This window comes from Hippocampus bargibanti, linkage group LG03 (genome assembly GCF_051943395.1).
Source record: "Hippocampus bargibanti isolate YZ-2025 linkage group LG03, ASM5194339v1, whole genome shotgun sequence".
Classification (NCBI taxonomy): domain Eukaryota; kingdom Metazoa; phylum Chordata; class Actinopteri; order Syngnathiformes; family Syngnathidae; genus Hippocampus; species Hippocampus bargibanti.
Window position 1 is genome coordinate 5,789,457 of NC_142736.1, and position 12,695 is coordinate 5,802,151.

General features: G+C 41.3%; 1 protein-coding gene across 3 annotated transcripts in view; it reads right to left on the reverse strand.

The window, feature by feature from the left end:
• The window catches only part of znf536 (zinc finger protein 536), a 267,191-nt gene that overhangs the window by 227,466 nt on the left and 27,030 nt on the right, over nucleotides 1-12,695 (reverse strand). For all 3 annotated transcript variants that reach the window (XM_088991742.1, XM_088991743.1, XM_088991741.1), the window contains exon 2: nucleotides 12,252-12,337. The gene's annotated coding sequence lies outside the window, so the exon portion shown is untranslated. The remainder of the gene's footprint in view (nucleotides 1-12,251; nucleotides 12,338-12,695) is intronic.

The following is a 12,695-nucleotide window of genomic DNA, read 5'->3' on the forward strand; positions in this document are numbered from 1 at the left end:
AGGAACATTGTATCCTGCTTGTTGTGGCGCCGCCGCCGCTACCGCTACCGTTGCCGCTACCGCAGTAACATCTGGGCTAAAACAATTAGCCTTTTGTTGGGCGCGCAGCCGTGAGCGCCTGGTGTCTCCGCTTTGCGATGGTCTCCAGATGCCTTTTGGACAGTAAATTTGCAACCTGGGTGTTGTGCTCGCTCAAAAACTATCTTTCAAAGTCAATTTGCCATCGTAGCTCAAAGTTTTAGCGCAGAAAAATTGCATTTGAATTGGATTCTAGTATACGAATCAACCTGAAGTTTGAATTGAATCAGTTTCAGTTTGGACAAGGTTGGAAGTTTGGTGCAACTGAATTTAAAGTTCAAGTTATACCTTGTTGGAGCAATCCCTCTAAAGCAATACAGTGATACCTCAGCTTACAAACGCTTTAGCTCACAAACGCTTTAGCTCACAAACTTTTCGCCTTACGAACATTTAATTCACGAGAATATATTTGTGGCATACTAACTAGTTCTCGGCAGACGAACCAAACAGCACAGCGCCATTGTAGTGGCTGGTGGCTGGCGGACTAGTTTTTCACACCCCCTCTCTTTGAGTGCAGATGTGGTTTGTTATGAAGTGCAGTACTTTTGGTCTTATGGGACCAAAAAAGGCCCCACCACAGGTTAGTGTTAAGCCGAAGAAGTCACTGAAGACAATGACGGTCGAGCAGAAGAAGGAGATCATCGAAAAACACCAACGAGGTGTGCGTTTGTGTGATTTAGCGTCCCAGTACCAGCACGCTAAGTTTGCTACGGTGTTGTCTAAGCAACGGTCTAAGGCAATAGAAGAGGTTGAAAAACTTGTTGATTTGGATTAATAAAAAGCAGCGCGCAGGGGACAGCATGAGTGAGGGTATTATCGCCGAGAAAGCACGGCAACTTCACTGGGGTATCATCAAGAGGCAACTACATCAACGACCATCACAAAGGTCAATAATAACGACTTTATTATATAGTATAGTTTATTTCTTTAATTACAATACAATAGCTTATTTATTATACGCAAAATAATGTGTATTTTGTGTCGTTTTAAGGACTATTTCGAAGAAAATAATGTTTTATGGGGACCTGGGAACAGATCATTCTCATTTTAATGGTTTCTTCTGGAAAATCATTGTTTGGCAGACGAACCTTTCGCCTTACACACACTTTCTGAGAATCAAATAAGTTCGGAAGCCGAGGTATAACTGTAAATAGAACACACTTGTATCATCAGAAAAAAGACACAACAAATAAATATGGAGGACACTCGTAAAAACTAATCTAATCTAATCCAATCTAATCAAAGCAAATTGCTTAATGTAAGAACAACTATGCGACAATGTGGAAGGTATCAAGCAGACGATGGTTCAAGAGAGTACAGAGGTAGCATGATTATAATGGGATGCTGTTCCGCAGTGGTGTGTGAAAAATTGCAAAAAGCCACAAAACAGTTCGATTTGGTTACTGTTTAGAGTTTTCATGGCGAGGGTGGGGGCAAGCTGTTTCAATGTCTGCTGGTTTGGTGGACATGGATCGGCCTGAGGGGAGTCGCTGAAAAAGGTGGTGGGCAGGGTGCGGAGGGTCAAATAGGATTTTCCGCACTCTTGTTTCGATTCTTGCAGTGTGCAATTCCTCAAGAGTGGCTAGGGCGGTGCAAAACTAACAACAAAGAACAAAAACAAAGAACAAAAACACTACAAAATTACAAGGGTGGTGGCAAGAACAGATTGTTTGAAGTTTTTTTTAGTTTTTCATTTGGTAATGAATCAATTTTCTATATCGGAATAAGGTGCACAATAAGGCGAGGAAGTAGATCAAAACAACATATTGCTGTTTTCTACACCTCGATTTTCATGCGATCCCTGCTGATTTTTTTTTGGGCTCCTTTTCTTCTACAAAGCGTTTGCAACGGGGCCCCGCAGAGATGTCACCTTGCTTACCGCGTGAGCGCTAACACTTAACACGCTTAAACAGACTTTGAGGAAAAATAAGAAAATAGCCACTTCAATGCTCGGATTTCTTTGAAAGGAATGACAAAGTGTGACTACAATTAAATCATTTTCATAATAATAAAAATAATAATAACAATAACAATTACAATAATGATAGTGACTAGACTCAACAGTGCATGCAAATGGAATCAAAGTAAAATGAAGATACAAGGCACAGTACACAGACATGGTTGTTTGAGTGTGTGTGTGTGTGTGTGTGTGTGTGTGTGTGTGTGTGTGTGTGTGTGTGTGTGTGTGTGTGTGTGTGTGTGTGTGTGTGTGTGTGTGGTTACAAGAAACAAGTAAAAAAATGTAAAACATTTTTTTAAATGTACAGTGATACCTCAGTTTACGCACTTAGTCGGTTCCCAGAAAGTGTGTGTAAGGCGAAATGTGTGTATTCCAAACATTTTTTCCCATAAGAAACCATTAAAATGAGAATAATCCGTTCACAGTTCCCCATAAAACATAATTTAGTACGAAATACGCTTTAAAACTACACAAAATATACCTTATTTTATGTATAATAAATGTGCTATTGTATTGTAATGAAATACAGGAACTGTATTGTATAATAAAGTCATTTTATTGATCGTTATGATGGTCGTTGATGTAGTTGCCTGTTGATGATATCCGAGTGAAATAGCCGTGCTTTCTCGGCGATAAAACCTCACACACAATGTCCCCTGTTTTTCTCCATTCGTTAATCCAAATCAACAGAAGTTTTTCAACCTCTTCTATTGCCTGAAACCGTTGCTTAGACAACACAGAAACAAGCTTCGCCACACGTAGCAATGGTCGATTTAGCATAATGGTACTGGGACGTTAAGTCACACAAACGCACACCTCGTTGGTGTTCGTAAGGCAAAAAATTCGGGAGCTAAAGCATTCGTAAGCCATGGTATCACTATATATTAATTTGATTCGATTGTAAAGTGTTGTGGAAGTGTAAAGTGCAAAAGTGAAGTTAGGCTGTGTCATGTTGGGGCTGAGGGGTGTCGTTCCGTGTGTGTGCACGACATCACCGGCTAATCAAACGCTTTGGATGCATGTGTGTGAAGGCAGCCGATCGAAGGGCATTAGCTTCGACTCTCTCACTCACTTTGAAACTCAGGAAATCACATTTCAAGAAGGGGGGAGGGGGAAACGAGGGTCCGCAGGGGCGGGGCGGGAGAAGGGAGCTTGAAGAAATCGGTTAATGCATTGATCACCTGGCCTGTATGCAAATCACATTTTTTGCCGATCAATGGCATTCATTAACGGCTTCGTTTTATCCCCCGCAAGTATCCCGGGAACCGCCGCTAACCTCACGGATGATGCGTGTCGTCGTGGTTTCGAGCACGCGTGTGAATTCCTCGAATTCAATTTGGCACTGAGCAAGCCAGGAGGAAAACGCTAATGGCAAAACTAAAATCTTTGTTTTATTTGTTTTGTTTTAATACCAGATATGTAAAATAAACCAAAGCTTTACTTATTCATCGAAAACGATTCTATTTGCTAACGATGTCAGCTAACCAGATGACTTTCTCCTGCTGCTAATTAGTCACTAGCTTTTTCTACTAAATTCTGCACCTGTTGTTTGTTCTTGTGATTATTTGCTAAATAGCCAAACAACCATTATTTGCGAATTCGATGTGGAAGTAGCTGTGCTAAATATTTAGCCACCGATTTCAAATGACTAAATTGGCTATTGTGCGCATATTCGGTGAGCTAGTTCATTTTTGCGAAATAATATTGACTTGACTTATTTTCTATAGAAGCTATTGATGTTAGCTCAGCCAATAAGCTTTTGCTATTTGCCATTGAGCTACAGTGGTACCTCCGCTTATGAACGCTTTAGCTCACGAACGTTTCGCCTCACGAACGTTAAATTCGCGAGAATATAATCTTGGCATACGAACTATTTCTCGGGAAACACACAGAGCGCCACAATGAGTGGTGTGTCGTTCGCGAACGAGCCTGTTCTTGGAGCTAGAACTCTGAAGTGAACAAACCTGAAAATGGCAGCTGGCTTTTTTCCCCTCTATTCCCCGCCCCCAGTCTTTGGTTAAAGCCGCTCGTGATTCGTCAAGATCCGTGGTAGAGGAGGGAGGGGGGAGGGTTACAGAAACAGAAACAGAAACAGAAACACACACACACACACACACACACACACACGCGCACACACACACACACACACACACACAAAAGGGAGACGATAGAGCTTGAAAAAAAGCCAAATGTGAAAAAATAAAAAACAAAAGTGAAATGTTGAGAAAATGGATAGAAAACACAGTGAAATTTGGACTTGTTTCAACTTTATTGCTAATTCAAAGCCAGAGTGTAGACTGCAAGGTTAAAATATCCCATCAATCAGGCTCCACAAATAACCCGCACAAGCCATCTGTACAATTTGAAGAGAACATACAAGCAAGGAAACCAGCCATTAATGAAGTTTCTAGTGTGTATGCCTGCATCAGTTGCTGTTGCAATATCATAATTTCTTAGATGTACAACCTAGAGATCCTTGAGACATTTTATCCAAAAAGCTATCCATTCCATCAAGCCATCACAACGACCATCACAAAGTTAAATAAAACGACTTTATTATACATTTGTACCGTTTATTTCTTTAACTACAATACCATAGCACATTTATTATACATAAAATAAGGTATATCGTGTGTAGTTTTAAGGCTTATTTGGTTGAGAATGATGTTTTATGTGGACCTGGGAATGGATTAATCTTATTTTAATGGTTTCCTATGGGAAATTAATGTTTGTAATTCAGATTTTTCGCCTTACACACACTTTCTGGGAACCAATTAAGTTCGTAAGCCAAGGTATCACTGTATTTTAAGAAATGAAGCTAACTAGTGATTGCTATCACAACAGACATCATGTGCAGTGAAGAGGAATATTCCATGTTTCTTTCTCTTCTAATCCTTCAAGCAGGTTCCTTTCACCTTTTGCTAGCGGCGGCTTGCTAACCAGCGAGAGTCGGTGAACAATATCCATTTATTGAAATCATTATTGGTCCCAAAATGGTCTTTAGTGTGTTCGCTTTGAAGCGAGCGAGTGTTTTGGATGCATGGCGTTGGGGGCTTTGGGGGTTTGGGGGAAACTAGGGGGGGGGGGGGTGAGGGGGAGGATTGGCGGGTGGGCTTTGCTCATTTGGAGAGCTTTAGCAATTATACAATTAGTCAGGAATGTAGGCCAGCGGACCCCTGGATAACAAGTTCTCTCGCTTGCTTTCTAGTTAGCTTCTCTAAACAGGAAGTCAATTCATTTTCCACAAAACCGCTCCCCCCTCCTCCCTCTTTTCCTGCTACTCTGTTACCCTTTCGGCGATGCGTCATCTTCGGGCTGCGCGATGGCGCGAATGGATGACGTGACGGGTCACTTAGGTCTTTTCTTCCAGCATGCTTCAAAAGTCTTATTAACAATGCAGCCCCCCAGTCTCTTCCCCATTTGTTTTGCTAGCGGAGATTGGATGACGATGCAAGCTAAATTGTTTTGTAATTAAGATGTACTCCGTGCTAGGCCATGGCAGATGTACACGGCACGCACGTTACGTATTAATCTCATCAGCCAGCTATACATTTGCCGTCCTAAATTTGAAACTGATGGCTCGAGAAACACAACACCCTTGATTGCATATGCGCAGGCCAGCCTACTCTGTGTGTGAGAAGCATGCTAACATTCACATACAGCGATACCTTGGCTTACGAACTTAATTGGTTCCCAGAAATTGTGTGTGAGACGAAACATATGTATTCCAAACATTAATTTCCCATAGGAAATCATTAAAATGAGTATAATCCATCCCCAGGTCCCGATAAAACATAATTTTCAACTAGAAAAGCCTCAACACTAAACAAAAGATACCTTATTTTTTGTATAATAAATGTGCTATTGTATTGTAAAGAAAGAAATAAACTGTAATGTATAATAAAGGTGTTTTATTTACCTTTGTGATGATCATTGATGGCTTGATGGAGTGGATAGCTTTTTGCATGAAGTGTCTCAAGCAGCTCTGGGTTGTACATCTTGGAAGTTGTGATGTTGCAACAGCAACAGATGCAGGCAGAGACACTAGAAACTCAATTAATAGCTGGGTCCCTTGCTTGTATGTTCTCTTCAAATTGTACAAATGGCTTGTGCGGGTTATTTGTAGAGCTTGATTTATGGGACATTTTAACCTTACAGTCTACACTCTGCCTTTGATCTATCAATAAAGTTGAAACAAGTCCAAATTTCACTGTTTTCTATGCATTTTCTCACCTTTAATTTCTGATTTTTTTTCACTTTTGTTTTTTTGTGTTTCAAGCACTGTCGTCTGCCTTTCCTGTGTCGTGTGCTTACAGCGTGCTCAAAGAGTGCAAGAGCTGCATGTATCCTGCTGCGTGTGTCCCCTCCCTCCTCTACCACGGATCTTGACCAGTCACGTGCAGCTTTAACCGAAGACTGGAGGCGGAGAATAGAGGAAAAAAACGTCATTTGCCATTTTCAGCTCCTTGTGAGGAGCGCCAAGAACCGGCTCGTTTGCAAATGACACATCACTCATTGTGGCGCTCCGTGTGTTTCCCGAAAAATAGTTCCTGTGCCAAGATTATATTGTCGCGAATTTAGCGTTCGTATGTCAAAAAAGTTCGTTAGCTAAAGCCTTCTTAAGCCGAGGTATCACTGTACTCTCGTTGATCGTTAAATCGCACTAACGAAACACACCAGTTACCAACCAAAGGCATTGGCTAGCTAACAGAAAACAGGACGCGATCCTACCTAGTTACAGCAGGAAGCATCCGAGTATCATCTGTCGCCATACTGCTATGCCGTAATCTGCGTGTGCTGATTAGGACCACAAGAGCATTAAAGCTCTTAAATAATTATCCTGCCATGTAAGAAAAAAAATGTAATAATTATCATCATTAACTCCTGCCAAGTGTGACACTCGTCCCGCAAATGAAGGTTGTCAGATGAAGACATGAAGAGACTTCCGCCAGGATGCCAATCACGTCTTATTTATACCCGCCGAGCAGTTCAAGCGCTAACTGCTAACAGAGCCAAGGAGATTCTAAGAAAGGATGAAAAATAAGAAAAAGGACCTGATGCCAACAAACTAAAATGGCCCCCCACGGACGCCATTTTGGCGACCTTGAAATAAACTCGTTGTTGTGTGGGTCTGTCACAACTGTGGTCGTATTTGGAGCGCCGACCTCGAGTGGGCGGGATCTGCTACCAGTCACAACCTGACATTTTGAGTATTAACTGGGATTAACTTTGTTTATCTAGTCATGATTTAAAAATAAACACCATTACAGTACTTGGTATCATTCTTTTTTGGAATGATGGTATTTGAATATGTTTTAATACAATCAAATTAATGTAGATATTATGTCCCTGAGCATGTGTATACAGTGATACCTCATCTTATGAACCTAATTGGTTCCCAGAAAGTGTGTGTAAGGCAAAAAGTTAGTCTTCCAAACATGTATTTCCCATAAGAAACCATTTAAATGAGAATAATCCGTTCCCAGGTCACCATAAAACATACATTTTCTACGAAATAAGACTTAAAACTACGGAGGTCTAGTTTTCGCCACCACCTTACTTTGAGTGCAGACATGGTTTGTTATCGAGCTCAGTACTTTTGCTATTATAGGACTGAAAAAGACCCCACCGTAGGCTAGTATTCAGCTGAAGAGGACACAAGACAAAATTATGGTTGAACAGAAGGAGGAGATCATCAAAAACCACAAATGAGGTGTTCATTTGTGTGACTTAGCGCCCCAGTACCAGTACGCTAAATTGACCATTGCTACGTGTGGCGAAGGGTGTTTCTGTGTTGTCTAAGCAACGGTCTCATACAATAGAAGACGTTGAAAAACTTCTGTTGATTTGGATTAACAAAAAGCAGCTAGCAGGGGACGATGTGAGTGAGGGTATTAGCACCGAGAAAGCACGGCAACTTCACTCGCATATATAAGCCTAGGTGTCATCCTAGACTGAACACTATCTTTCCTCTCCCATACGAATATCTTAATCCGATCTGCGTACTTCCACCTACGCAATATCAATCGTCTTCGCCCGTCTCTCACCCCTCACACCACTGCTATCCTCGTTCAAAGTCTTGTCACCTCCCGGATTGACTATTGCAATTCACTTCTCCTCGGTGTCCCTCAGAAACTTCTCCACAAACTTCACCTCGTCCAGAATTCTTCAGCCCGGATCATCACCAAACCCTCATCCTTTCACCACATCACCCCCATCCTCCAAGAGCTCCACTGGCTCCCGGTCAAATATAGAATCAACTTTAAAATTCTTTATACATTCAAAGCTATCCATAACCTTGCCCCCCCCCATACCTTTCTGACCTTCTTGACATTTCTATTACCTTTCATTCCCTCAAAACCTCTTCCTCCCTCCACCTCTGTGTGCCCCCTGACCATTTCAGCACGATGGGGGACAGAGCTTTCAGCTGCTCTGCCCCCAAACTCTGGAACTCACTTCCTCCCAAGATTCTTAACACCAATTCTCTTCCCACCTTCAAAGCCCATCTCAAACTCCACCTATTTAAAATTATATTTTCTGTGTAGCGTCCTTTCTCTTGTTTCTATTTATAATTGTATTTTATTTATTGTACAAAAAATAATTACACAATTATTGTCTCGACGAAATATTACATTTTATTCCCGGCTGTCTTTCAAAACAGAATCAAATCCTTCTGGAATTACAGAGCAGCTCTACTGTTCAGATGCGGAATACTAGCTGAGGCTGAAAAAAAGTATGTTAGCTTTAAAGCAAATCAATGAAAGACATTACATCATTTTTTTATGTCATTTCTGCACTGAAACAATGCTGTGATTAATGTATTCATCAAATGGTTACAAGAAATAAAAATCTCAATCCAGATAAATGGATGAACAAGCAAGTGTGTTGTCGACTTAGAAAAAAAAAATATAGACTTATTGAGTAGATGGATGAAAAGGTTTCTTCAGCCGTCATCTGTACTTCTTTTAAAATGTCGGACGTTCCGCTTCTTATCTAAGATGCTTCGTCAGTGAACTGATAAACATATATCAGGAGAGCAGTCACAAAACATATCAGGAGAGCACTCACAAACTGTGGTTACCCTCAGTGGTCTTTTAACAAATGTCAAAAGGAAAGAATAGGGAATGAAACAAACCATTTTGAAGATACTATAACTTATTTCAAACCAATAAAGACTTTAAGGCAAAAATTAGTGCATCCAAAAGATAGGCTGCCAAATGAAAAATAAACTCATGTAGTTTATTCAATACATTGTAAAAATGAAAATTGTAAAGAGCAATACATTGGGGAGACTAAACAAATTACCAAAAAAAAGACTTTATCAACATCACAGGGATAATACTAGTGGGCCTCAATCGGCAGTACATATGCACTTAAAAGCTAGCAACCACTCATTTGACGACAATGAGGTTAACATCTTAGCGAAAGAAAATAGATAGTTTGAAAGGGGAGTAAAATAAGTTAATTTCATACACAGCAACATCCTTCATTAAACCGACATGGTGGGGTGAGGTTCAATTTGTATCGTTCGTACAACAGGCTGCTTAGGCAACATAGGCCTAGTTATGCTGATGAGGTGATACCGGAGCAAATGGGGCAATCAGGCTAGTTGTAGACCTCATCCTCAGGCAAAATAGAAGTAATCAGTCAGGACAATAGAAGTAATGAGTGGAGCCGCAGGGAGTAGTCATCTGCTCCCCCTAACCTGAGAGCAGGGACCTATCATAGCAGAGTCCGGCACCGCCACGTATGGACAGTAGGGATATATATAGGGCCGAAACTACCAGTAAGACTTTAGTTAGCTGACGAAGCATCTTGGATAAGAAGCGAAACGTCCGACACCTTAAAAAAAGTCCGGCTGAAGAAACCTTTTTTCATCGATGGACCACACCTGTACGACTGAGAGCTTACACAGATGTATTGAGTAGATGAAAAAACAAAAAGTGTTTGTATCCTTATTTTCATGTTGGATCAATTCTAATAAATATAAATAAATAAACATTAACATGTAATATTTCCGTTTACTAGCTAAATGCTGTTGTTGCATTTGAATAGGATCACAGTCTTTGTAAAGTCTGTCAGCATGACACAACTGCTTTGGGGTGAGGAAAGATGAGCCGTAAATTTCTCAGAGGAGGAAAGAAAAAAAAGGTTGTATAGATTTGAAATTTGGCGCAGATCAATTTTCACAAACTGCCTTGAACCCAGCGCGCACCGCCCCCCCTCTGACCAAAAGCCTCCACCCACCATTTCATACTATTATTAACAACAACAATAACAGTTGTAGAAACAATACAGTCAAATGAAAAACAGGAAAGGGGGATAGAAAAAGAACAAAAAAAAAACATGTAAAATGTGTTTTACGTTTAGTGTATAGCAAGGGTGTCAAAGTCACTTTTTGTGGCGGGCCACACTGGATTTATGGTTATGAATTTAGGGAAGCCATTAGCATGTTTCATCCCCTCCACGTATTACATACAGAGCGCACAAATTAATGAATACTTAGATTTGAAATCTTAGATCAAGAAAAATGACTGTGGTTTACATCCGACAATTTGAAATTTGGCCCGCCAATGTGGTGTGGCCTTGACTTCTGCACCTGTGATCTAAGCGATTAGCCAGATAGCTGAAAAGAATAGAAATAGGTCACTGGCCAGCTTGGTTGTTAGCTATCTTGGTCGCTAGCTAGCTTGATAGTTCAGCATAGAATTTGATTTGCTTTGGTGGGCCGAATCAAATTATTTAGTTGGCCAAATTTTGCTTCCGGGCCTTGACTTTGACACCTGTGATCTAAGCGGTTAGCCAGCTAGCTGAAAAGAATAGAAATAGGTCACTGGCCACCTTGGTTGCTAGCTATCTTGGTCGCTAGCTAGCTTGATAGTTCAGCATAGAATTTGATTTGCTTTGGTGGGCCGAATCAAATTATTTAGTTGGCCAAATTTTGCTTCCGAGCCTTGACTTTGACACCTGTGATCCAAGCGATTAGCCAGATAGCTGAATAGACTAGAAAGAGGTTGCTCATGTTGGATCAAAGTACTTGTTCTTCTCCTGGTTCATGTTCTTCGCTAGCTAGCTTGGTCTCTAGCTACCTTGGTCGCTCACTAGCCTGGTCGCTAGCTAGCTCGATAGATGAGCATGGAATTTCAAAAGTTGTATTTGCTTTTGTGGGCCAAATAAAATGATGTGGCAGGCCAGATTTGGCCCCGGGCCTTGACTTTGACACCTGGGATCCAAGCGATTAGCCAGATAGCTGAATAGAATAGAAAGAGCTATCTAGCTTGGTCTCTGGTTAGATTGGATTGGATTGGATTGGATTGGATATGCCTTTATTAGTCTCACAGTGGAGAAATTTACATTTCACAGCAGCAAAGTGATGAAAGGAATGAAAGTAGAAAAACATAATACATGAGCTGCTGGAAAGGCAGCCACTCTCGCGGCGCCGTCTTGAAGTCAAAAGAACAAAAAAACCTAAATAACAAATAATATGACAGCATAGAGACAATATGACAAAACAAAGACACAGAGAGACATTCATTCTTCAGGACTTGCTGTACCCTCTTTGTGATGACATGAAGCAGTTCTAGATGAAAGAGGAGAGGATCAAAGCGTCTTTCCACCAGTGGATCAGGGACATCATGGTGGAATGTGCACGTCGACTACAAGCTAAATGTTGAAAGCAAACACGCAGCTGTAGCATCCATTGACCAAAAGAGATTGTCTCACATCTCCTGTTCCACATAAATCTGCTTCAATTCCAAGCCGCAACAGTTCCACATACGCATCGGCGCTCTGCGCTGACGCTCCTTTCTTCTTAGTTCTTGGTTGCTAGCTATCTCGGTCGCTAGCTAGCTCAGTCGCTAGCTAGCTCGTTAAATGAGCATGGAATTTCCCAAGTTTGATTTGCTTTCGTGGGTCGAATCAAATGATGTGGCGGGTCAGATTTGGCCCCCGGGCCTTGACTTAGGTGATGTATAGTGTCATGAGGAGTACGTATATGCGTGTCATCAGTTTGAGATATTTTGACTGATATTAGATAGCAACATGTGTTATTGGATGCCACCTGCTTTTGTTTTGGTGTGCAAATTGTTTACCCATCAATCAACTGCATACAAAATGGCCATTTGACTAACAATCTGCAAACACACGCAAACAAGTGGCGGTGCACAAAATAGATACAATCGCTTAGCATAACAACTGACGTTTTTCGTCCTACCTGTTGACGAACACCGAATGTTATGCTCGCTTGTTAGCTCATGAGCTCTCGTGCGGGCAGGAAGATGATGGACATCCGACACCAGTCTGCAAGAAAGAGTGAATTCACAGTCAATTCATCGAAAGCTTGACGGTAAACAACAAATACAAGATGGCCGCAATGCGAACGCGACAATAATTGGAGACGTGATGACAATAACTTGTTGGAGCATTTCAACGAAAAAGCTCGTGGGCCGATCAAAAAAGGTTTTTTTTTCCTGGTAATATTGGAGAGATATATGGATACACACAAACACATACACGCACACACACACACACACACACACACACACACACACACACACACACACACACGCACGCACACACACACACACACACACACACACACACATACACACACACATTGCACATTCAAACATACACACTCACACGCACACACACACAC